The 26,701-nt window shown below is 42.8% G+C and overlaps 1 protein-coding gene across 1 annotated transcript in view; it reads right to left on the bottom strand.

Annotated features, from left to right (window-relative positions):
* Positions 1-26,701, bottom strand: part of Pc (pyruvate carboxylase) — a 105,955-nt gene that overhangs the window by 75,464 nt on the left and 3,790 nt on the right. The window contains exon 2 of the mRNA XM_090347290.1: positions 25,644-25,684. The gene's annotated coding sequence lies outside the window, so the exon portion shown is untranslated. The remainder of the gene's footprint in view (positions 1-25,643; positions 25,685-26,701) is intronic.

Below are 26,701 nucleotides of genomic sequence, written 5' to 3'. Positions count from 1 at the left end.
GCACAAAGACCTGGGTTCGATTCCTCGGTACCACATACATACAAAAAAAAAAAGCCGGAAGTGGTGCTGAGACTCAAGTGGTAGGGCTCTAGCCTTGAGAAAGTCCAAGGACAGTGCTCAGGCCCTGAGCTCAAGCCCAGGACTGGCAAAAAAAAAAAAAAAAAAAAAAAAAATGATAGCTGCTAGCATCTACACCCTCAGCTGGAACCCTGGGTTCCATCCTCAGCACCACAATCAATCGATCCATCAATCAATATTCATGTGTAGAAAATGAGGAAGGGAAGAAAATACTAGAAAAGAACATGAAAAAGAAACAGGCATCATTGTCGAGGAAAACTTTTAAATGTTTTCATGTAATTGTAGAGTTTTACAAAAAAGAATATTGATATGAGAAATAATAAGTGCACATTATGAACCCATCAATGGCAAAGCAGGCCAGAAATGAGATCATGCACATGTAGGTATTTAGGAAGCAGGAAGGTACTACAAAAGATGACAAACTGGAGGGGTAGCAAACAAAATAGCCTTGATGGTATCTAGACAACAGGATGGTCTAACATAAAACGGTCTAAAAAACAAGAATCAGGCCAGTGTGAAATTAATAGCTAGCAAGACAAATTTAGCAGTTGTAGAATAACAATGGGTTTTACATAGTCTGCCCAGGAATGCAAAAAATGTGAGCATTATTATAGGAATTTCAGAACTCAAAAGGCAAAACAGCAAAGTATTTTTTGGGGGAAAAAAAAAAGCACTATGTCAAAGCAGAAATGTACAACCAAGAACAAGGAGGTCAGAGGAGATCAGGGTCTGATCCAGGATAATGTTTCTTTACACAAAAGTTCTTTGAGACATGTCTCTTCTTGTAAGCCAGGACACTAATCTTCTTTGCATGAGTTATTTCCAAGGTAAAGTTAACTCACTTTATGCACAAGAGTTTTAGACCTCAGAGCCAAACTCCAAGAGTTCCCCATGTCAGGTCCACCCATTAGTCCTTCTACACCCAATAAAGAGACATAGTGACGGCCAGAAAAAATGTTTATTCCACAGCACCTGCAGCCTCAGGAAGACAGCGTTTCAGTTCATTGTCAGCTGTCTTCAGGGTTCAGATAGGCGCTGTGGTTTAAAACAGACAATTAAGGGCAGAGGCAAAAGGTAAACATAAACAGTCCCTGTCACAGGCCTGTTGAAAGGTGGTCCAAGGTGGCCAGATGTGGCATCACAGGTGGTCTGATTGGCAAGGAAGGACTTTGTTATAGTAAGAATCTTTGATGCCTATGTATGGTCCAATCTCCTATCCCTCTTCTGGCTTCCAAGATGGTGGTAAAGTGATTACAGGAGGGAATTGCTCAGGAAAAAGTAGACAGATACAAATGAAAGTTGCAATGACAAAGTTTTTTTCCTACTTTTAATTAATTCCTGTGCCCAAGTAAGTAAAAGAAGCTTTTCAGTAAAAGCAGCTCTTAGGCATCTGTTACAAATTTCACTATAGTAAAGGGAGATGGGCTAGTATGATCCTAACCTTTTATAAATGATAAAGATAAATGATAAAGAGATATTCGATTTATTTTTTACTCTTAGTTCTTCTTGGTGGTATTTGGGGTTAAATTCAGGGTCTCACTCTTGCCAGGCAAGTACTCTACAATAAGCCATGCTCCAGTCCTATTATTTTGTTCTCTTGGGTGTTTTGTTTTGTTTTTGCCAGTCCTGGGCCTTGAACTCAAGGCCTGGGCACTGTCCTTGGGTTTTCCCAAGGCTAGAGCTCTACCACTTGAGCCACAGCACCATTTCTGGCTTTTTTCTATGTATGTGGTACCGTGGAATCAAACCTGGGTCCTCGTGCATGTTGGGCAAACACTACCACTAGGCTAAACTCCTGGCCCTCTTGTTTTTTGTTTCTTTTTTAATCTTGCATTTTGTATAATTTTTTCTTTTTTATTGTTATTTTACAGGTGATACACAGGGGGTTATAATTATATAAATCTACTAATGAAAACATTCCTTTTTGGACAGTTAACCCCCCCTTTTATTTTGTTTTAATGTTCATATCCTTCCCATCCTTATCCTTGCCCTCCCCATCTCCTGGGTAACTCAGATTATAGGCAAGTACCATCATGTCTGGCTATATCTATATTTTAAATGGGCATGTGGCTTCTAAAAAAAAAATAAAGATAATTTAACCTGAGGCAGCCTCTAGGGAAAGGAACTACATTGCTGGAGAGAGAAAATAAAAGTAGATTTTTATAATCCAAATGTTTGTGCAAGATGCAAATATTAAGATGGACGTGGTGGCTCATGCCTATAATCCTAGATACTCAGGAGGTTGAGATCTGAGGATCCCAGTTCAAAGCCAGCCCTGGGACTAAACACTAAAGGACTAAACACTAAAGAATGTGAGCCTCTTATCTCCAATTAATCACTAGAAAATGGAAGTGGGGTTGTGGCTCAAGGAGGTCAGTAGCTTTGAGCTGAAGAGCTCAAAGACAGCACCCAGGCCCAGAGTTCAAGTCCCATGACTGATGAGAGAGAGAGAGAGAGAGAGAAAGAGAGAGAGAGAGAGAGAGAGAGAGAGAGAGAGAGAGAGAGAGAGAGAGAGAAGAGATGTAACATTATCCCAACAACAACAACAACAAAAAAAAGATGCAACTAGGGGCCAAGAGTTTGGCCTAGTGGTTAAAGTGCTTGCCTAGCATGCATGAAGACCCGGGTTCGATTCCTTGGTACTACATATATAGAAAAAAGCCGGACGTGGTGCTGAGGCTCAAGTGGTAGAGTTCTAGCCTTGAGAAAGTCCAAGGACTGTGCTCAGGCCCTGAGCTCAAGCCCAGAACTGACAAAAAAAAAAAAAAGATGCAACTATTACTGAGCAAAAATAGTAACTTTTTAAAAGTTAAACACTAACCCTTCGGGTTGCCACTTGGCAGATCTACGAGGTCAAGGGTGGCATCATTGAAGCAGTGGCCTGCTCACACCTGGGTTTTCTTTGCTTGACCAGTTTTTGATACAAAAGGCACTCTATCATCTCAGGGGATTTCTCTAGAGGGCAGACTCCAGCTCATAAGAGCGCATGAGCACCTCAAAAGATGTTTTTCTGGGCCTGTAAATCAGCCAGAAGTTCCTCTTACACAACTTTGGGGGCATCCCTGCCCCCAAATCTGGGGTATGCACTGGTGCAGTCACGTTGCAATCACTTTGAGCTCCAGGAAGAACAGAAAAATCATCTTGTGACAGAGGGCAGACTGTCCCTCAAACAAACAACACATCTTCTTATCATCTTAAAGCCCCCTCAGATACACCTTGAATGGAATCAAGAATAGCTGGACTCAGACTCTACTGAGTAGACTGAGCTGGAACAAAACTCCTAGGCAATAGCTGAAATATTCTTTGGAAGCCACACCTGTTAGGAGTGGCTGCATTTTCCCTTTGCTCAAAAATATCTCTAATCTGGGCCGGGAGTTTGGCCTAGTGGTTAAAGTGCTTGCCTAGCATGCACAAAGACCCGGGTTCAATTCCTCGATACCACATATACATAGAAAAAGCCGGAAATGGTGCTGTGGCTCAAGTGGTAGAGCTCTAGCCTTCAGAAGGCCCAAAGACAGTGCTCAGGCCCTGAGTTCAAGCCCAGGACCAGCAAAAAAAAAAAAAAAAAAAAAATCTCTAATCTGGACTCCAGGGAGGGCACACCCTCCTAAAACTGTGACTTATCTCCAACTATTCCAAAAGCAAGCCATCAGGAGATAGAAAACTAAGTCAGAGCTCCAAGGACAAAGTAAGAAACCAGAAGAGGACATAGCTTTTCCTAAAAGGCAAAGCATATTTTGTGACTTTAGACTCAAAATGGCAGCAGAGCCCCACATCTGTCTATGTTGCTGACCAGATCCTATCAATCCTATCATCAGGAAGCTGGGAGAAAAACAGAACTAAGTGTTATAAATTCCTGTTCTGAATATACAAACAAATTCAACAGAAACTCTAACCATCGGGGCCGGGAGTCTGGCCTAGTGGTAGAGTGCTTGCCTAGCATGCACGAAGACCCGGGTTTGATTCCTCAATACCCCACATACATAGCAAAAAAAAAAGTCGAAGTGGTGCTGAGGCTCAAGTGGTAGAGCTCTAGCCTTGAGAAAGTCCAAGGACAGTGCTCAAGCCCTGAGCTCAAGCCCAGGACTGGCAAAAAAAAAAAAAAAAAAAAAAAAAAAAAAAAAAAAAAAAAAACAAACTCTAACCATCTCAGGTCTCATTCTTGTGAATCCTGGGTCTTGAACTCAGGGCCTAGGCACCATCCTTGAGTTTTTTCAAAGGTTGTACTCTTAAGCTACAGCACCACTTCTGGCTTTTCCTGTGTATGTAGTACTGAGGAATTGAACCTAGGGCTTTGTGCATGCTAGGTGAGCACTCTATCACTAGGCCACACTCCCAGCCTTCCCAAAACCTTCTTGTTTGCTCCACTGCTTTGAATCTCCTGCCGTGGAAGCACAGAGAAAACTCCAAGTACCTTGGGGAAGGTATCTTTCTTGAGGAAAGCATTCTCATGGGCTTTGCCCTTCCAGCCTAGTCTCTCCTAGCAGCTGCAGCTCACACAGACTTTCTTTTGTCTCACCCAGAGATCCCGGGAGCACAAGGAGAAAAAGATGAAACAAGAGGCAGCACTGAACTTCAGAATTTGTGTGTTATGCCAGGCCTTTTCCCTTCTTGAGCAGTGTTGTCGCCAATGAATCCTCATGATGCTCTGGTTTCAAGGGAATTCAATTCTCTCAGCCTTCCCTATTTTTCCTCCCTCTCTTCCAGAGCTCAGGCCTTAGGGTCAGCTACCTTCAGCCTGCTTAAACACAGTAGCTTTTCCAGGCCTGCATTTCAGGATTGCAAATTTGAGTTTCCCAATCCTGGCCCCTTCCCCCCTTTCTACTACAAAGTGTCTGTACACTTTGTACTTGCTTCGCCTTCCAGGATGACCACCTGCTCACTCCATCATACTCTGTGCCAAGTTGCCCACACACACCATTTCACTCCCCCCTGTTCCCACTGAACCTGCACACTTTTGTCAGAAATGGTTTCCAAAACCCATTCATCATGGAGGTTTTAGCATCTCATGGGCTTTGTAATGTTCCAAGTCCAAAACTCAGCTGGGCAAAGTGGGGAGTGTCCTAGAACTAAGTGGTGACAGGTGGTTGGTAATGGCCTAGGCTTGAACTGTTCCCTATCTGACCCCAGAGCCACGTGTTCAAAGCTGCTTCACCATTTCCCTAGTAATCCCCAGTCTGTATTTATGCATTTAGCACCTTGCCTGCCCAGAAATAGCACTCAATCAACAGCAATTACTACTGTCCTGTATTCATTAGCCACTACTTGAGCAAGCAGGTATTTTGTTTCAACCACAGGGTAAGGGTTATGCCAGATCTTCTGTAGCTTTCCAGTATCCACTAAAGAGTCGTGCTCACCATCAATGTGGAGTAAATGCCTAGGCAAAGATCAGTTTCCTACATTGCACAAAAGTAACTTCTGTTCTTCTTAAGACATTTAGTTGATTGAGAAAATTCAGAATTGGATCACAGGGAATTTATTCTGCCAGATGCTACATCTTCCTTTTAAGAATTCTGGAAGGAGGCCGGGCAACAGGGGCTCAAGTCTATAATCCTAGCTACTCAGGAGGCTGAGATCTGAGGATCAAAGTTCGAAGCCAGCCCAGGCACTACAGTCCATGAGATTCTTATCTCCAATTAACCACCAGAAAACTGGGAGTGGTGTTGTGGTTCAAGGGGTAGGGTGACAGCCTTGAGCTGAAGAGCTCAGGAACAACACCCAGCCCAGAGTTCAAGTCTCACAAAAAAAAAAAAAATACTAGAAGGAACCAGGCACTGGTCGTTCACACCAATCATCCTTTATCCTAGTACTCAGGAAGCTGAGGTCTGCGGATCCCAATTGAAAGTCAACCAGGCAGGAAATTCTTATCTCCAATTAATCACCAAAAAAAGGGAAGAAAGAAAGAAAGAAAGAGCAAGAAAGCAAGCAAGCGATAGAGTTAATAGAGCTGTGACTCAAATGAAAGAATGCTAGTAAAAATGTTCAGGGATGGTCCCCAGGCCCCAAATTCAAGACCCAGTACCAGCACGCACACACAGAATGCCAGAAGGAATTCTGGTGATTCATGCCTATATTCCTAAACTACTCAGGAGGCTGAGATCCAGAATATCTTAGTATGAAGCCAAGCAAGGGTGGAAAATTCCTGGAGACTCAATACAACCAGTAAACAGCAGTACTAGAGTCATAGGTTATGTGGTAGAATACCAGTTATGAGCAAGAGAGCTGAACAAAAGTCCTGAATTCAAACCTCAAAACAGGAAGGAAGAAAGGCAGGGAGGGAGGAAAAGAGGGAGAGAGAAAACAAAGGAAGAGAAAAATGGGAGTTTCAGCTCTATGTCCTGTGGATCAGTAGCACACTATTAGAATTCTAAGGCACAAATCACAATTGCAGCTTTCAAAACTTGGCTTTTAGCCAGGCACGGTGGCTCATGCCTGTAATCCTAGCTACTCAGGAGACTGAGATCTCAAGATTGAGATTCAAAGACAGCCTGGGGACTAAAAAGTCTGTGAGGCTCTTATCTTCAATTAACCACTGGAAAAAATGGGAAGTGGGGCAGTAGCTCAAGGGGTAGTGCAGTAATCTAGAGCTGAAGAGCACAGGGAGAAGGCCCAGGCCCAGGGGTAGGGTGGTAGACTTGAGCTGAAGAGCTCAGGGACATCACCCAGACCCAGAGTTCAAGCCCCACCACAGACAAAAATAAGAACAAAACTTGGCTTTGATGTATTAAGTATATATTATAGGAAGCCAGCATTTTGGACCAAGCTAAAACTAAACTGTTTAACTGATCTTGAAAAAAATTAGGATTATAGCGCCTGGGAATGTAGTTTAGTGGTAGAGTGCTTGCTTAGCATGCATAAAACCCTGGGTTCATTCCCTTAGTATCACATTCATAGAAAAAGCCAGAAGTAAAGTTCTGGGCTCAAGTGATAGAGTATTAGCCTTGAACAAAAGAAGTTCAGAGATAGTGCCCAGGCCTTGAGTTGAAGCCTCAGGATTGGCACAAAAGAAGAAAGAAAGAAAGAAAGAAAGAAAGAAAGAAAGAAAGAAAGAAAGAAAGAAAGAAAGAAAGAAAGAAAGAAAGAAAGGAAGGAAGGAAGGAAGGAAGGAAGGAAGGAAGGAAGGAAGGAAGGAAGGAAGAAAGAAAGAAAGAGAAAAGAAAAAAAGCAAATAGGATTATAGAGGTAACAGCCAAATTGCCCAAACAGATTACTTTCAATTGGCAAGGTAATGAAGTTTTATCATTCTTAATCCTTAGTAAACAGGTATTAGCCAATCAATTATTTTTCTACTGTTCTATTTCCTTGTCCCTAACTTATAGGAAGACTGAAATGAACAATCTGCTTATTTTCTGTTTCTCCCCTTTTTTTGTTAAAGCCAGCCTCCTCTGCTAAGCTTACTGGAACATTTATCCTATTTTATGAAGTGTTGCCTGGTTTTTGAGCCAAAAATTAAGCCAATTAAAATTTTTTTAATCCAATTACTGTAATTTTGTTTTTTGAGAGCCTCTTCTTAGTGAAGCTGAGTGACTCACTTAGTCTCTCTGAACTCAGGTCTCTTATCTACAAAAAGAGAAACAATAACCTTCACTTTGCCCTTGACTAGTCCCCATAAGAACAGAGTAGCTATAATGTACCCTGCACAAGTAAGGAATAGCATCAACAACAAAAGCAATAGAACATCAGCAATCAGCTCCACGGTGCCCTCATTGAGATCAGATCTCAATATCAGTTTGAACCTTGCTGGCTAATAGACCAGGGAATGGCTGCCAATGTTAAATTACAGCAATTGTTCTATTTTCCTTTAATTTTTCTTTAGAACCCTAATCTCAGTCATAGGGATAAGCCATCCCCCATCCCTCCCCACCTTTTTTTCTCTCGGTTCTGGGGCTTCAACTCTGGGCCTGGTACAATAGGTCTTGAGTCACAGCTTCATTTCCAGCTTTTTGGTGATTAATTGGACGTAAAAGTCTCATACTATTTCTCGACTCTCTCTAGTCTCCTTTACTTCTCTGAACACCTTTTTCTTTTCTGTCAGTTATGGAGCTGGAACTCTGGGCCTGGGCACTGTCCCTGAGCTCTTTAGCTCAAGGCTACCGTCCTATCCCTTGAGCAACAGCACCACTTCCAGTTTTCTGGTGGTTAATTGGAAATAAGAGTCTCACCGACTTTAGTGCCTGGGCTGGTTTTGAACCATGATAATCAGATTCTCAGATCTCAGCCTCCTGAGTAGCTAGGATTAGAGGCATGAGCCACCATGCCCAGCTCCCCATCCCTTTTTTTACACTGTTTTTTCAAAACACAGCTGTTTTGCCAAGATACATGCCTAACTAGCAATCTGTGTATGTTGTTTCGCATTGTAGCTGGGATTAAAAAGTGCAGGCCACTACCCCCAGCTTGTTCCAGTGAGATGAAATCTCACATAATTTTCTGCCCAAGTTGGCTTGAAAAGATTCTTCCAAACTCAGCCTCCCACATAGCTGGTATGGCAGTCATGTACCACCACACCTACCCACTGCTTGAGAAGGGTTCTCATATGCACACACGGGCCAGCCTTAAACTGGGACCCTCCAAATCTACCCTCCCAAGCAGCTAAAACTATAAAGCACCCAGACTGTCTATTATTCTTGAGTAAAGAATGACTTTCCTTTTGGAGGGTAAACGTTCTTTTTCTTGCTTTGTAATAACATACTGCCTCAAGAATTCAGTGAAATTTTTTGAAATTCTTGGTAATATTCCTAAAAGCTGCACTCTTAAGAAGTTATGAAAAGTTTTGTCCGGATGTTTGAGGTAAAATGGCACGAGGAGAGCAACAGTAGCCCAGAGGCAGTGGGAACTAGATAGCATGCAGAAGAGAACAATGGGCAGTAGTTAAATAACTGGCCAAGGACTAAATAACCCAGATAGGGTTCATTTGATTATCAGTTAGTTTTTAGAGTGTTGGGCATAGATCAGCAGTAGAAAACCTACTTAGCACATATGAGGCCTTGGGTGTGTTCCCATGAATCCCAAATATATCCCTTTACATATACAGGTGTGCATGCTGAGTTGCTGAGGCACATAGATATGTCTGTCACTGGCCTTCCGTTGGTATTTGAGATACCTGAAGAAGAGAAGGAGAATCTGGTAAAAGTAGATTTTTTACATGTCAAAGGTGAAAGGAATATCACTAATTGTTATTTGGGATTTAAAAGTCATCTCTAAAGGGGCCGGGAGTTTGGCCTAGTAGTAAGAGTGCTTGCCTAGCATGCACAAAGACTTGGGTTCGATTCCTCGGTACCACATGAATAGAAAAAAAGCTGGAAGTGGTGCTGAGGCTCAAGTGGTAGAGCTCTAGCCTTGAGAAAATCTAAGGATAGGGTGCAGGCCCTGAGCTCAAGCCCAGGACTGGCAAAAAAAAAAAAAAACGTCATCCCTAAAGTTGAGAGAAGTCAGGGCCATGGAAGACTTAAGGGACAAATAATTACAGTTGAAGGTTTTTGTCTTATGTATCATTTATGTTCACAATTCCCTTCCGGCATCATAGTTTCTGAGGATAAATGCGCTGTGAATTTGTTGAGATCCCTCCAACATGATGTGTAGTTTATTTCTTGCTGCTTCCCAGATTCATTTCCCAAAGTTTCATCTGAACGTCTGCATGTATACTGAGCTTATCTTAGTTGGAGTTCATTGAGCTTCATAAATGTGTAGGTTACTTTCACCAGATTTGAAATCCTATTGTTTCTTCAAATACTCTTCTAGCCCTTTATTCCTCTTCTGGAATTCCCAAATATATATATGTATGTGTGTGTACATACATGTGTGTATAAATATATATGTACACGTATACATATGTGCACGTATATGTTGATTTACTTGACAACTTATCCATTTTTTCTTTCTTGTCCTCAGTCTGGATAAACTCAACCTCCCCATCATCAAGTTTGCAAATTCTTTCATCTGCTGCTCAAATCTGCTGTTGTGCTCTTTTAGGAAGTTTTCATTTCAGTCATTGAACTTTTCAAGTCTAGAATATCTAGTTTTTACTTTGTTTTGTTTTAGTGAAAGAATGGAGCTTGAACTTAGGGTCTTAGCAATTTTCCATGCATAGCTGGCCCTCTACCATTTGAGCCATGCTTCCACTTCTGGCTTGTTGGTTAACTGAGGCCAAGAGTTGCTCAGGGGCTGGAGTGTGGCTCAGTGGTAGAGTGCTTGCCCAGCATGTACAAAGTCCTGGGTTCAATTCCTCAGTACCACATACACAGAAAAAGCAGGAAATGGTACTGTGGCTCAAGTGGTAGAGTGCTAGCCTTGGGCAAATGCAGCTCAGGGACAGTGCCAAGGCTTTGAGTTCAAGCCCCAGGACTGGCAAAAAATAAAAATAAAAAGGGCTAGGAGCAAGGCCTAGTGGTAGTATGCTCACCTAGCATGCATGAAGCCCTAGGTTTGATTCCCTGGGACCTCATACAAAGAAAAAGCCAGAAGTGGTGCTGTGGTTCAAGTGTCAGGGCACTAGCCTTGAGCAAAGTGTCCAAGGACAGTGCCCAGGCCCTGAGCTCAAGCCCCAGGACTGGCAAAAAAAAAGTTGCTCAGATATGTCTGCTTGGGCTAGCTTCAAACAGATATTCTTGAGCCAGGAATCTGGCCTCGTGGTAAAGTGCTTGCCCAGATATTCTAAAATGTCAGCCTCCTGAACAGTTGAGGATTATAGGTATAAGCCAGCTAACCCTTTGGCACTCAATTCTTTCTTGCTTGTTGGTAAGTAACCTCTATTTGGTGAGGCACATCAAATTTTCATATTCTTTTTTTTTGCCAGTCCTGGGCTTGAGCTCAGGGCCTGAGCACTGTCCTTGGACTTTCTCAAGGCTAGAGCTCTACCACTTGAGCCTCAGCACCACTTCCGGCTTTTTTCTATGTATGTGGTACTGAGGAATCGAACCCGGGTCTTCATGCATGCTAGGCAAACACTTTAACCACTAGGCCAAACTCCCAGCCCAAGTTTTCATATTCTTTTAGTTCTTTAGACATATTTGAAATAATTGAATTAAAGTCTTTTTTATGCAGTCTAACATCTGGGCTCATAGCTAATGCTTTACTGCTTGAGTCACAGCTCCACTTCTGACATTTTGGGGGGGGTGGGGAAGCAGTGCTTAATTGGAGATAAAAGTTTTACAGAGTTGGGAGCATGACTCAGGTGGTAGAGTGCCAGCCAGTGAGGGAAAAAAAAAAAATGAGAATCAGCAAGTCTGAGTCCTGTTCACAGATCAAAAATAAATAAATAAATGAATAAATAACTCTTAGCAGGGCCTCAATGGCCTAGCTACTCAGGGGGCTGAGATCTCAGGATCATGCTTCTTAGCTAGCCTTTAAGCAAAGTTCATGAGGTTCTTATCTCCAATTAGGCATCAAAAAGCCAAAAGTGGAGCTGTGGCTCAAGTTGATAGGTCACTAGCCTTGAGCAAAAAGCTCACAGACAGTATCCGGGACTGAGTTTAAGCCTCAGGACTCTAAAAACAAGTCTCTCGTACTTTCCTGACTGTGATTACTTTGATTCACAGTCTTCAGGTCTCAGCTTCCTGAACAGCTAGGATTTCAGGCAGGAGCCACTGGTGCCTGACTTGTTTGTAATTTTTGCTAAGATCAAAATGAGTATTTTTTATCCATTTAGTGTACTGTTAACCTTTTGGTTAATTTACAAAATTATTTTAAAAAAACCTAATGTAACCCTTCTATTAATTACAATAAAAATTATATGGAAAAAAAACCTGTTTAAATCATTTTTACCAGATCTTGTTTCTTCTATGTAGAAAGTTGTGTGTGTGTGTGTGTGTGTGTGTGTGTGTGTGTGTGTGTGTGTTTAATGCCAGACTTAGGGGTTTTTTTGCCCCTTTCTTTTCTTTTTTTCCTTTTTGTCAGTCATGGAGTTTGAACTCTGGGCCTGGGTACTGTCCCTGAGCTCTTCAATTCAAGGCTCGTGTTCTACCACTTGAAGCCACAGCATCACTCTCAGTTTTCTGGTCATTAATTGGAGATAAGAATCTCATAGACTTGGACTAGGAGTTTGGCCTAGTGGTAGAGTGCATGCATGAAGACTCGGGTTCAATTCCTCGTTACCACATATATAGAAAAAATAAGCCAGAAATGGTGCTGTGGCTCAAGTGACAGAGTGCTACCCTTGAGGAAAAAGCCCAAGGACAGTGCTCAGGCCCTAAGTTCAAGCCCCAGTACTGGTTAAAAAAAAAAAAAAAGAATCTCACAGACTTTCCTGCCAGGGCTGGCTTTGAACCATGATCCTCAGAGCTCATCATCCTTAGTAGCTGGGATAATAGGCATGAGCCACCAGGGCCAGCGAGACTGAGAATTTTAACTCAGAGAATAAGAGCTGTTCCTAAGATTTTTTTTTTTGCACAAGGCTAGTGCTCTATCATTTCAGTCATAGCTCCATTTCCAGCCATTAACTGAAGATTAGAGTCTTATGAACTTTACTGTCCAAGTTGGCCTCAAATTGAAATCATCAGATCCCAGCCTCCTGAGTAGCTAGATGGGAATCATGGGCTCCCAGCTGGAACAGCCTTAAAGAAGTCCTTACGTTTCTATTCCTCAGGAAGCTGTATCTCATATGACATTTAGGAAGATTTTCATTCTCAAAAATAATCTCTTTTGAGCTGGGCATGATGGCTCACGCCTGAGGATCTAGCCAGCCTGGGTACTAAAGACTCATCTCCAATTAACCACTAGAAAACCAGAAGTGGTGCTGTGGCTCAAGGGGTAGGGCAGTAGCTTTGAGCTGAAGAGCTCAGGGACAGAGCCCAGGCCTAAGTTCAAGCCCCATGACCTATAATAAAATAAAATAAAATAAAATATAATAATCTCTTTGAGGCTGGGCACTGGTGGCTCACACCTGTAATCCTAGCTACTTAGGAGGTTGAGATCTGATGATTGTGATTCAAAGTCCATGAGACTCTTATCTCCAAATAACCACCAGAAAACTGGAAGTGGCACTGTGGCTCAAGTAATAAGTGTTAGCCTTGAGCTGAAGAGCTCAGGAACAGTGCCCAAGCCCAGAGTTCAAGTCCCACGACTGACCACCACAACTACCACCAACAACTACTACTACTACTACTACTACTACTACTACTACTACTAATACTAATACTACTACTACTAATAATGATAATAATAAATAATCTCTTTGAGTCATGTGCTAGTGGCTCACACCTGTAATCTTAACTACTCAGGAGGCCAGATCAAGCAAGAAACCTGTTTGATTCTTATCTCCAATTAACAATCAACACAGCCAGAAGTAAAGCTGTGGCTTAAGTGGCAGAGCAATAGCCTTGAGCAAAAAGCTCAGGGACAGTGCCTAGACCCTGAGTGCAAGCCCCAGGACCAGGACCACTAGGGTAACGATGACCACCACCATCATCATTACCATCACCATCATTTCTTTGACTGAAGAGCAAAACAGCAGAATTTCTAATGGCTAAGTGTCCTACATTCTATTTAAAGCCCCAAGTGGTGTGTTAAAATGCAGTTGCTTACTTACAACTAAAAAATGGAAGCTGGGCACAGTGGCTCATACCTGTACTCCTAGCTACTCAGGAGGCTGGGATCTGAAGATCATGGGTCAAAGACAGCCTGGGCACTAAAGTCTAAGGTCCATGAGACTCATATCTCCAATTAAAAACTAGAAAACCAGAAGCAGCGCTGTGGCTCAAGGGGTAAGGCATTAGCCTCGAGCTAAAGAGCTCAGGGACAATGCCCACACCCAAAGTTCAAGCCCCAGGACAGACCGAAAAAAAAAAAAAGGAATGGGAAGATGTGCCCGATGGCGCTGACCTGTAGTCTCAGCACTCGGGTGGCTAGAGGATCAGGAGTTAGATAGGCTGGCCTTGTTTCCATAAAGACAAAACAAAACACACAGGCTGGGGATCCAGCTCATTGGTAAAGCATTTGCCTTGGACATGTGAAGCCCTGGGTTCAATCCTCACCACAACACTCAACTGAAATACACGGCAAAGAAAAAGTTAAACACAATGTTGTAATTCCAGCATGCCAAATAAATGTTTGGCTTCGTATTTTAAAGTAGCCAAAAATGAGATGCTATTCAGTTTTATATCTTTGTTTGTTTGTTTTACCAGTCCTGGGCACTATCCTTGAGCTTTCTCAAGGCTAGTGTTCTACCACTTGAGCCACAGCACCACTTCCAGTTTTTTCTGTTTATGTGGTTCTAAGGAATCAAACCCAGGGCTTTGTGCATGCTAGGCAAGCACTCTACCACTAAGCCAGGCTCCTGGCCCTTCTATCTTTTTTATGTGAAGACATCATAAATCTTTTTTGGGGTAGTAAATGTGGAATGACAGTTTGATTAGGGTACAAGAGCTATTTTTAAAGGCTGTCTAGGACACTGAACAGATCACATGTGTAGCAACCCTCCCCTATGTACATTTTGGCAATTTCCCATTTTCTGCATAATAACACTGATAGGAGCAATCTTATATGTGTGCCTATCCCATTATATTTCTAGAACTGGAATTAGGTCAAATGTTCTGCCCTTTAGGGTTCATCTCTGCACTTCGTACCACTTAATATCCTAGCCTGGAGGACAAGGAGAAGCTGTCTCAGTAACACCACTACCATATTTAATATTAGTCAACCCTGGATAGGGAGCTTCATTCTAGAACATATAACCCCCTCTCAGATGTCAAAATCTGTAGATGGTGAAGCCCTAATATAAAATAGCAGATGTGCAGCCACACTTACCATCCTGTATACTTTAAATTACCGCAAGGTTACTTATAATGCCTAGTACAATCTAAATTCTATGTAAATAGTTGGCATAAGGTATTACTTAGAGAATCCTGACCAGGGGAACTGTATTACTTAAAGAATCATGACCAGGGGGCCGGGAGTTTGGCCTAGTGGTTAAAGTACTTGCCTAGCATGCACAAAGACCCGTGTTCGATTCCTCGGTACCACATACATACCAAAAAAAAAGCCAGAAGTGGTGCTGTGGCTCAAGTGGTAGAGCTCTAGCCTTGAGAAAGCCCAAGGATAGTGCTCAGGCCCTGAGCTCAAGCCCAGGACTGGCAAAAAAAAAAAAAAAAAAAGAATCATGACCAGGTGCTAATGGGCCTGAATCCACAGAGTCCAGCCTGGAGGACGTATACTACTTATCACACAGTGCTCCTTCATGACTGGAGGAATGAACACAGAATCCCAGGTGAAAAGAGACTAGTTTTGTTGTTTTTGTTTTGGGTACTGATACCAGTGCTTGAACTCAGGACCTGAAGCTCTCACTTGACTTTTTCCACTCATGGCTGGCATTCTACTACTTGAGCCATGCTTCCACTTTGACCTTTTGCTGGTTACATGGAAAGAAAATGAGATTAATTGGAGACATAGTAAGAAATTACCAATAGTGAAATAAAAGTTTTAAAAATATATTACTACATAATAGGTTTACTTTTTCATTAAAATTTTTCCGTAACAGTTTTAATTTTTTTAGTTTTAAATTTTTGTTCATTAAAAGCTTTATACTAGGGGCTGGGAGTGATAGAGTACTTGCCCAGCATGCATGAAGACCCAGGTTCAATTCCTCAGTATCACAAACAGAAAAAGCTGGAAGTGGTGTTGTGGCTTAAGTGGTAGAGCTCTAGCCTTGAGAAAGCCCAAGGACAATGTTCATGTCTCCAGCTCATGCCCCATGACTGACCAAAACAAAACAAAAAAGCTTTTTACCAGGTAAAAAGCACCCTATAGAATAGGAAACAATATTTACAAATAATACATATGACAAGAGATTACTAACTAGATTAGAGAACTCCTACAACTGTACAATAAAAATCCCTAAACAACCCAGTTCAAAACGAGCAAAGGATTTAAATGGACATTTCTCTAAAGAAGAAAGACAGTAAGAACATAAAAAATTCTCAACATAATTGTTAAGGAAGCACAAACCAAATCTACACTGAGATAACACCTCTCATCCATGAAGATAGCTACTATTATAAAAGCAGAAAAGCCAAGGTCAGTGGCTCACACCTATCATCCTAGCTACTCAGGAGTCTGAGATTTAAAAATCTTGGTTCAAAGCCAGCACAGGCAGGAAAGTCCATGAGACTCTTATGTCTAATTAACTACCAAAAAAAGCCAAAAGTGGACTGGGAGTTTGGCCTACTGGTAAAGTACTTGCCTACCATGCACGAAGACCTGGGTTCCATTCCTCAGTGCAACATGCATAAAAAAAGCCAGAAGTGGCTCAAGTGGAAGAGCTCTAACCTTGAGAATGCCTAAAGACAATGCTCAGGCCTTGAATTCAAGCCCAGGACAAGAAAGAAAGAAAGAAAGAGAGAGAGAGAGAGAGAGAGAGAGGGAGGGAGGGGGAGGGAGGGAGGGAGGGAGGGAGGGAGGAAGGAAGGAAGGAAGGAAGGAAGGAAGAAAAGACAAAGCAAGCAAGCAAGCAAAGCCAAGCACCAAAAATGAAGCTGTGGCTCAAGTGCTAGAGTATTAGACTTAAGTAAACAACATCATCAACAACAAAAAAACCCTCAAGTAGAGTGCCCTGGCCCTGAGTGCTCATGTACGTGCGTACTCGTGTGCTCGCTCTCGCTCTCTCTCTCTCTCTCTCTCTCTCTCTCTCTCTCTCTCTCTCTCTCTCTCTCTCTCTCTCGCACATACACACACACAGAGGCAGAAAATAGGGATAGAAGAGATGAATTTCACCAGGACACTTTGTATATGCATTGAAATATCACAACAAAACATAATATATGCTAATAAAAAAATAAAAAAGGGCCAGGAGTGTGGCCTAGTGGTAGAGTGCTTGCCTAGCATGCATGAAGACCGGGGTTTGATTCCTCAGTACCATATTCATAGAAAAAGCCAGAAGTGGTGCTGAGGCTCAAGTGGTAGAGCTCTAGCCTTGAGAAAGCCTATGGATAGTGCTTAGGCCCTGAGTTCAAGCTCTGGGACTAGCAAAAACAAAAAACGATAAAGCAAGGCCAGGAACTAGTAGCTCATGCCTGTAGTCCTAGCTATTCAGGAGGCTAAGATCTGGAAATTGCAGTTCCTGAGATTTATCTCCAATCAATCACCAAGAAACCAGAAGTGATGCTATGGCTCAAGGTAGAGCTCTTTAGCAAAAAAGCTCAGGAACAGTGGAACAGCACCCAAACCCTGAATTAGAGCCCCAAGACTGATAAGTGGGGGGGGAGAAGGAGAGAGAGGGGGAGGGGAATAGGGAAGGGGAGAGGGAGAGGAAGCAGGGAGGGAGGGAAGGAAGGAAGGAAGGAAGGAAGGAAGGAAGGAAGGAAGGAAGGAAGGAAGGGAAAGGGAAAGGGAAAGGGAAAGGGAAAGGGAAAGGGAAAGGGAAGGAAGGGAAGGAAGGGAAGGAAGGGAAGGAAGGGAAGGAAGGGAAGGGAAGGAAGGGAAGGGAAGGAAGGGAAGGAAGGGAAGGGAAGGAAGGGAAGGAAGGGAAGGGAAGGAAGGGAAGGAAGGGAAGGAAGGGAAGGAAGGGAAGGGAAGGAAGGGAAGGGAAGGGAAGGAAGGGAAAGAAGGGAAGGGAAGGAAGGGAAGGAAGGGAAGGAAGGGAAGGAAGGGAAGGGAAGGAAGGGAAGGAGAGAGGAAAAGCCAAGAGCAGGTGGCTCACATCTATAACTCTAGCTACTCAGCAAGCTATAATTAGAGAATCAGTCCAGACATCTGGGCAGAAAAATCTCTGAGACTCATCTCCAAGCAAGCAGCAAAATGCTGGAAATAGCTCACACCTGTCATCCTAGCTACTCAGGGGGCTGAGATCTGAGGATCAAGGTTCAAAGCCAGCCCAAGCACAAAAGGGCCTGAGACTCTTATCTCCAATTAACTTCTAGAAAACGGGAAGTGGGGCTTGGCTCCAGGGTAGGGTGGTAGCCTTGCACTAAAGAGCCCAGGCCTCGTTCAAGCACCATGTAGCCTTGAGCTGAAGAGCACAAGGACAGTGCCCAGGCCTAGTTCAAACCACATGACCCACAAAAAAAAAAAAAAATGCTAGAAGTAAGCCATGGCTCAAGTGATGAGTAACCAGCTGTGACCTGGAAAAGACAAGCGCTCAAAACCCTGAATCTAAGCTCCAGTACTGGCAAAATAAATTAATAAATTAAGTAATTTTTAAAGTGTTGGACCGGGGGGGGGGGGGGGGGGGAGAGGGAAATGGGTACCAAGACACGTAAAAGGGTATCAATGTACGTGAATTAATGCACCTTCTATCTGGCAAATATCATGTAACCCTTTTACTAATTACAATTTTAAAAAATGTGTCAAAAAAATAAATAAATAAAGTGTTGGACAGGATATGTAGAGAAAATTAAGTCTTTGTATATTGCTAGTGATGGTGTAAAATAATGCAGCTGCAATGGAAAACAATATAGTGGCTCCTCAAAATAATTAAAATAATATTGCCACATGATACAGCTCTAGGTACAGACCCAAGGAAGTAAAGCAGAGTATGGGAGAGAAAGTTAAGCACCTACATTCACAGTAACATTATTCACAACAGCTAAAAAATAGAAACAAATGTCCAAACAAGGAAAATTCTGGCAAATGCTTATAGTATGGTAAACCATGAAGACATTTCTCTGAGTGAAATAAGCGAGTTGCAAAAGGACAAATATTTCATGATTACATTTAGAAGCATCTAGAGCAGTCAAAAGCACAGACAAAAAGTGGATGAGGGGGGCCGGGAGTTTGGCCTAGTGGTAGAGTGCTTGCCTGGCATGCACGAAGACCCAGGTTTGATTACTTGGTACCACATACATAGAAAAAAAGCCAGAAGTGGTGCTGTGGCTTAAGTGGTAGAGCCCTAGCCTTGAGAAAATCCAGGGAGAGAGCTCAGGCCCTGAGGTCATGCCCAGGACTGGCAAAAAAAAAAAAAAAAAAAAAAGTGGAAGAGGGATGCCCAGGGACTGAGGTAATCAGGAAATGAAGAATTATTTTAATGGCTGTAGAATGTTAGTCTTGCAAGATGAAAAGAGTTTTTGAGATAGATAAGGGAGTGATGATTGTACAACATGAATGTATTTGGGGCATAGCATTAGACAGTTAAAAATGACACAATAAGGGCTGGGAGTTTGGCCTCGTGGTAGAGTGCTCACCTAGCATGCACGAAGACCCAGGTTTGATTCCTCGGTACCACATACATAGAAAAAAAAAAGCCGGAAGTGGTGCTGAGGCTCAAGTGGAAGAGCTCTAGCCTTGAGAAAGTCCAAGGACAGTGCTCAGACCCTGAGCTCAAGGCCAGGACTGGCAAAAAAGAAAAAGAAAAAGCTAGAAATGGTGCTATGGCTCAAGTGGTAGAGCTCTAGCCTTGAGAAAGCCCAATGACAGTGTTCAGGCCCTGAGCTCAAGGCCAGGACTGGCAAAAAAAAAAAAAAAGAAAGAAAGAAAATGATACAATGGGCCAGGTGCAGTGGCCTGTAATCCTAGCTCCTCAGAAAGCTGAGATCTGAGGATTGCAGTTCAGAGCCAACCCAGGCAATAAAATCAGTGAGACTCTTATCTCCAGTTAACCACTAGAAAACAGGAAGTGGCACTGTGGCTCCAGGGGTAGGGTGGTAGCCTTGAGCTAAAGAGCTCAGGGACAGTGCCCAGGCCCAGAGTTCAAGCCCCACAACCAACAACAACAAAAAAAGACAGACTGGTGGTATGACTCAACTGGTAGAGTGCCAGCCTGGGACAAAAAAACTGAGCTGGAGCTCAAGGAGCTGAGGACTGACAAAAAAATAAAATAAAATCTATAGTTGAATATTGTGGCTTACACTTGAAATCCTACTACTTAGTAGTTTCCAGGTAGACTGAATGATGAATTCTCTCTTTTTTCTTCCTTCTGTGAAATTTGATCCCAATCAATAAAAAATTACATATGGTGGCACACATATTTCTCATCCCAACTGTGCAATAAATATCAACAGGAAAAGTCAAGGTCCAAGCCCAAATAACTGACACAGTTGGGCACCAATAGCTCACACACATAATTCTAGCTACTCAGGAGGTTAAGGTCTGAGAGATCATGGTTCCAAGCCAGCCCAGACAGAAAAGTCCATAAGACTCTATCTCCAAAATAGGGCAATGCTGGGCTAGAGGAAGCCTGGTTTAAATGGTAGAGTACCAGCCAAGAAAGCAAGATAAACAGGCCAGGCACTGAGTTAAAACCCCAGTACCAGCAAAAAGAAAAAAAAAAGACAAACTACAGTGCTCAAGCGGTAGGCCATCTGCCTAGTAAGAACACAGCTCTGGTTCAAACTCCAGTACTGAGTTGGTAGAGTGCCAGCCAATGGGTGAAAGTGTCAGGTAACAAGTTCAAGTCTTGGCCTTGGACAAAAAAAGGAGAAAAATCTGTGAATTAGGGAATATTTGAAGCTCAGTGTAGAGCATGTGCTAGCATGTATAAAATACTTGGTTCCATTCCCAGCCCTCTCTCCTTTGAAATAAACTTAGTATCTTTTACTCCCTGCTCCTAGTGCAGGGAATTAATTCCAAGACTTTGCACATGGTAGGCAAACACTCTGTCACTAATGAACCAGCCACATCTGTTACACTGTATACTTTAATGTTTAAATTGGTCAGTAACAAAAGTTTTTTAAATTATTCTTATTTTGAAATATGGCATAAATATTATCCATTCAGCATGTCAATTATGTATACAATGTATCTTTATCAGTGTCATCCCTTCTATCATTCTGCCACAAATCAGTTTGAAGATTCCAATTAGAGGAACTCAAGTGGTAGAACACCTGCTCATGAAATTCAAGGCCCTGGATTCAATCCCCAACACTAAAGTAGGGTGAAGGTGGGGGGGAATGGCCGATTCCCATTAAAATATATAACTAGATTTGGGATTTTGGTAGGAATTTTACCAAGTTTTAAATCGGTATTGGCAGATAGTAAATAAGCACATGAAAAGTAGTATCTTTAGTCACTAGGAAAACCAAAACTGAAACCACAGCGATATACCACTATAAATCTTAAATAGCTAGTCAAAAAGGCTGACCATACTCAGTGCTGAGGAAGACAGATAGGTACTGAACTCTCATATGCTGTAGGTAGGACCATAAAACAGTATATCCACTTGAAAAAGGCTTGGAGCTGAGGGCATAGCTAAAAAGGTAGAATGCCTGCTTAGCAAGCACAAGGCCCTGGTTTCAAACCCCAGTACAAAAACAACAACAAAAAAAGTTTGGCAATTTTAACTGCAGTTTCAGTTACATTCAATTACATGACCTAGCCACTCCAGCAGGAGTCACTAGGAGTTTGCCCTCAAGAAAAGAAAATAGGCTGGGTGCTGGAGGTTCAAGCCTATAATCCCAGCTATTCAAGAGATGAGATCGAGATCGGAGAATTAGTTCAAAGCCAGCATGGGCAGGAAAGTGTGTAAGAGTCATCTCCAATTAACCAACAGAAAACCAGGAGTGGTGCTGTGACTCAGTAGTAGAGTACAAGCCTTGAGCAAAAAAAAGATCAGGGACAGCACGCAGGTCCTGAGTTCATACCCCAGGACGAAAGAAAGAAAGAAAGAAAGAAAGAAAGAAAGAAAGAAAGAAAGAAAGAAAGAAAGAAAGAAAGAAAGAAAGAAAGAGGAAAGAAAGACAGACCTATGTCTATACAAAGACTTGTATACACACATTCACAACTTTATAATTGCCAGGAAAGGAAAGCAGCTAAGATATATGATAATAACAGGTGAACAGATAAACTGTGCCATAGTCACGTAATGGAATACTCAACAACAAGAGTTAAAAAAAAAAACTAGACAAAACAATACATACTGTATGAACCCATTCATGGAAAATTCCCAAAAATGCAAACTGATTCATAGTAAGTAGAAGCAGTTTAATGGTTATCTGGGAATAAGGGACGCAGAACGGAAAGAGGTACCCAGTGTGTTTACTGTCTAGACTGCGGTGATGTTTTTCTAAGTATATACATTTGACAAAACTTACCAAATTATACAGAAGTATAGGCAGTTTATTATGTAAATAACATACACCTCAGTAAAGTTGCTTTAGAAATGAAATATAAAGCAGGACAGAGAAAAATTGAGAATCAGCTTAATTTATTATAGGAATTATATAATTTATAAGCAATTGGAAAAGGTATTAAAATAATTAAAAGACAGTAAATGCAATTTATAAATTCAATTTAAAAATTCAAATTAGTCTAATTAGGTGTTCAAAGAGAGCATTAATCAAAAGGCCCTTTGAAGTGATTGTTAAAACGTTCTAGAATATAAATAAAATGGATGGGGCTGGGAGATTGGCCTAGTGGTAGAGTGCTTGCTTAGCATGCACAAAGAACTGGGTTCAATTCCTCGGTACCCCACATACATAGCAAAAAGCCGGAAGTGGTGCTGAGGCTCAAGTGGTAGAGCTCTAGCCTTGAGAAAGTCCAAGGACAGTGCTCAGGCCCTGAGCTCAATCCCAGGACTGGCAAAAATAAATAAATAAAAATAAAAAATAAATAAATAAAATGGAAAGATTTGGAGATTATTCTTAAGATTAACTTAAAAATCCAACCCTTAAAAGGAAGAACTAGGCCAGGAGCACAGCCTAATGGCAGAAGGCTTGCCTAGCATGCACAAAGCCCTGGGTCTGATTCCTCAATACACATACTCAGAAAAAGCCAGAAGTGGTGCTGTGGCTCAAGGGGTAGGATAGTAGCTTTGAGCTGAAGAGCTCAGGAACAGCACCCAAGCCCAGAGTTAAAGTCCCACCACTGATGAAATGATGAAATAAATAAATAAATAAGAAAGAATTGGATTTTTTGAATTTTTTTTTTAGTCAGTCTTGGGGCTTGAACTCAGAGCCTTGGGCACTATCCTTGAGCTTTCTCAAGGCTAGCGTCCTACTTGAACCACTTCTGGGTTTTTTCAGTGTATGTGGTACCACAGAACAGAACCCAGGGTTTTGTCCATGCTTTGTGCATTGTACTATTAGGTCACACTCCTGGCCAATTTTTGAATTTTCAACTTTCACAAATTGAAAATCAACTTTTTCTGGTCAAAATATTCTTTTCTTTTTGCCAGTCCTTGGCTTGAGCTCAGGGCCTGAGCACTGTCCTTGAGCTTTCTCAAGGCTAGAGCTCTACCACTTGAGCCACAGCACCACTTCCAGCTTTTTTCTATGTATGTGGTACTGAGGAATCAAACCTGGGTCTTGGTGCGTGCTAGGCAAGCACTCTACCACTAGGCCAAACTCCCAGCCTCCAAAGTATTCCTGAATAGTCTTTATTACTCAAGGGCAAGGGTGGGGTGTGTCATCTAGAACCCCACCCAGACATGCCACTCACAGGTCACCCAAAATTCACCCTCTTGGGCTCTCAGACTGTCAGTTTCCTCATCTGTATGACAGGAATGATTCCCAGAACAAATAATATAATTAATCGTTTACTATGAATCCTCTTCATGTTAATGCACAGCACATGGCTAAAGGAAAGTTCTCAGGTAGAAGGAGAGCAGAGGGTAAGAATGAGCAGCATACCATCTTGCCACCTAAGTGCTGACCTCCCAGTCCCTGGGCTGGCCAGAGACAGACAGGAAAAAGGGGCACCCACACATTTCAGACTCTAAGCATGACTCAGCATAGCCAGGACACGGAATTTTCCGCAGCCTCAGATGCCATGTCGCATGTGGGTCAACAGAGAAGCAGCCCTAGGAGCTTGGCCCATTCCCCACACAGCTAGTGGTATTAGCCAGTTTCCTGATAGCCCAGGACAAAGACATAATAGAAGAGATGTGGCTGAGATGGGCTGGAAGGACCAGGGGTTCTGCCTTCTGGGGGAGCACTTAACAATAACAACAGCCCACATCCACCTCCCTCTGAGATTACACATGAGAAAGCTACAGAGGGGGGAGCATCCCCCCACCAAGATGACAGAGCCTTGGTTACTGTAACTAAGGAAAGCTCAGGAGAATCAGCAGGGCCTTGGGAACTGATGAGCTGAATTGAAGAGAAACCAGATGACCTGGGAGAAATGGAATCTTCTTGGGGATTAAATTTCCCTTCCAGGGCCTTGGTGTCTCACACCTGTAATCCTATCTACTTAGAAAGCTCAGCCTATAATCCTAGCTACTCAGGAGGCTGAGATCTGAGGATCAAGGCTCAAAGCCACCCCGGGCACAAAAGGACCTGAGACTCTCATCTCCAATTAACCTCTATGAAAGGAAATGGGGCTTGGCTCAAGGGCAGGGCTGTATGTCGCCTTGAGCTCAAGAGCTCAGGGACAGTACCAGGCTAAGTTCAAACCCTATGACCCCCCCCCCCCAAAAAAAGAAAGAAAAGAAAGAAAGAAAGAGCAAGCTCAGTCTGAAGATCAAGATTCAAAGTCAATGTAGGCAAAAAAGTCCAAGACACTCCAATTAACCAGAAAGGAAAAAAAAAAAAAAAGGAAGAAGTGGCTAAACAAGAATGTGAGGCCCTGCCAGGTGCTGGTGGCTCACACCTATAATCCTAACTACTCAGGAACCTGAGATGAGGATCATGGTTTGCAGCCAGCCCAGGCAGGAAAATCTGTGAGATTCATCTACAATTAACCACCAGAAAACTGGAAGTGATGCTGTGGCTCAAAGTAGTAGAGGGCTAGCCTTGAGCAAGAAAGCCCAAGGACAGTGCCCAGGCCCTGAGCTCAAGCCCAGCATTGCGGCGGGGGGAACTTCCTAGATTATAAAAGGCACCCTGAGGAAAATCCCTACATAATGGATAGAATACAAGAAAAATTCCTATACGAAGGAATTCCCCACTTCACACTGGACATGAGCTCTAGAAAAAGTTGAACTACAAAGTCCCAGGGCACCTAGCTGAGAAACATGGAAGAGTATCACTGTGTCCTAAAATCAGGACAACATCTGGCCAGGCTGTTCTTTGAGATGTGTAGGAGATAGGACTGGGTGTCAGATAGGCTCTAGGCCCTTGCATAATTGCATTTCCCAGGCCTCTGAATTTGGGGAGAAGGACATTAGGAGAAATCTTAAAGCAATAGGTTATACATTAGCCTGTAGTCAAAAATCTCAGAGACAGAGCCCATGCCTTGAGTTTAAGTCCCAAATCCGGTGCACAAGTGCATGCACACACACGTGCGGACACACACACGTACACGTCAGCAGTCTGGGCACCAGAGGAATAAAGGACAATTGCATCTTTACCTCCTTGCCACTGTGAGTGGAAGAGGCAGGAAACAGACACCAAGTGTGTACAATAAACGAGCTGGCTGAGCCACCTCTCACATCCCAGATGCCTGCTTCCTTAAGTCCCCTCACCTCCCCCAGCCCTAGGGTAGGTCGAGCCTCACTGCCCTCTTCCGACCCAGCTTCCCAAGCCACATCCTTCCACAAGTAGGGCTGCCTGCTACTGCTGGCCAGCTGCCAACTGGGACTAGTAGGGAGTCAGATGTTACTTTCCTGTGAAAACCAAGAAAATGCAGAGACCAAGCTAAAGGGAAGATTTCAAAACTCAGAGCATGCCTTTTGTACTGACCAGCCATGCCAGGACTTCTGTGTGCATTGCCACTGCTGGCAATGTCCCCCAGCAACCCACTGATCTAGATGAAGACACAGGACTTACCTTTTAGTGTTCTGTGGGTCTCTTCAGAGGAAAGATGCTATCTAAAGAAAAAATAAAATAGTCTCATTTATCTGAGTAGTTCCTAAAGATTCTAGGAGTCAGAACTGAGGAATAACTGCTTGCAGGCTTCTAGCTCATATGTGGCCATGGAGGACATGGGGATATAACAAGCTTCATTGTCCAGTTACCTGGGCCCCAAACCTTGTTGCTCTGCCTGGTTCCTCATCTGTAAAATGGGAACAGAAACAATGCCCACTTCACAGGCTCTTAGGAGTGTCTTTGTGTTAACAAAGGACACATTCTGACTTTGACTAGTATAGGTGGCAATAAACATTAAGTCCAACCCTTGTCCAAAACCAATACACAAGAACAAAAAGTTCCAGAAAGTTCTTGTTTTATCTCAAGTACTTGCTCTTCCTGCCCACCTCATTTGGCCCAGATGCACTTTCTCTTTGCTGCTGCCTCTAATCCTCCATCACTACCTGTGCTCCTGTTTCTTGGACTCTGGTTTCTATCTCAGGATGCAACATGACACTAATAAGAAACTGACTTGTGTTATCTGAGATGTCTCTGGCTCCCCAGCCTTTTCCTCAGAGCCCTGAGATTTCCTGAAGAACCCCATCCTGCCATGCCTAAGAGAACACCCCAAGTTCTGCCACACAGGGGCCCACGGTGTTTGACCACTTTTTGGAGTTTACAGATTGCTTCTTTTCAATCTGCAAGACAGCTGTGAGACAGCTGAAGGGGCCAGTCAATAAACACCAAATGGAAAGAGACCAGCAAGCTGTCAAAGGGATTGAGTCCATGGTCACAGAAAACCAATACATTATGTCAAGGCTGAAATTCAATGACTAGGAGCACTCATTCAATCAAATATTTATTGAGTGCACACCTTGCACAAAGATCTGTGTTAGAAGACACAGGCTCTGCCCAAAAAGTGCCAAAAAGCAAATTAAGTTCCTGGGGCCAATTTTGAGACAGATGACACCTGATAGGCATCCAAGCAGTGAGCCCAGGGCCAATTCCAGCCATGCCATTCACTAGCCTTGTGACTCTAT

The sequence above is a fragment of the Megascapheus bottae genome, chromosome 16 (genome assembly GCF_031878675.1).
Source record: "Megascapheus bottae isolate mThoBot1 chromosome 16, mThoBot2.hap1, whole genome shotgun sequence".
NCBI classification, from domain to species: Eukaryota; Metazoa; Chordata; class Mammalia; order Rodentia; family Geomyidae; genus Megascapheus; species Megascapheus bottae.
Note: the sequence above shows the minus strand (reverse complement) of the source record. Positions and strands in the feature narration are given on the sequence as shown.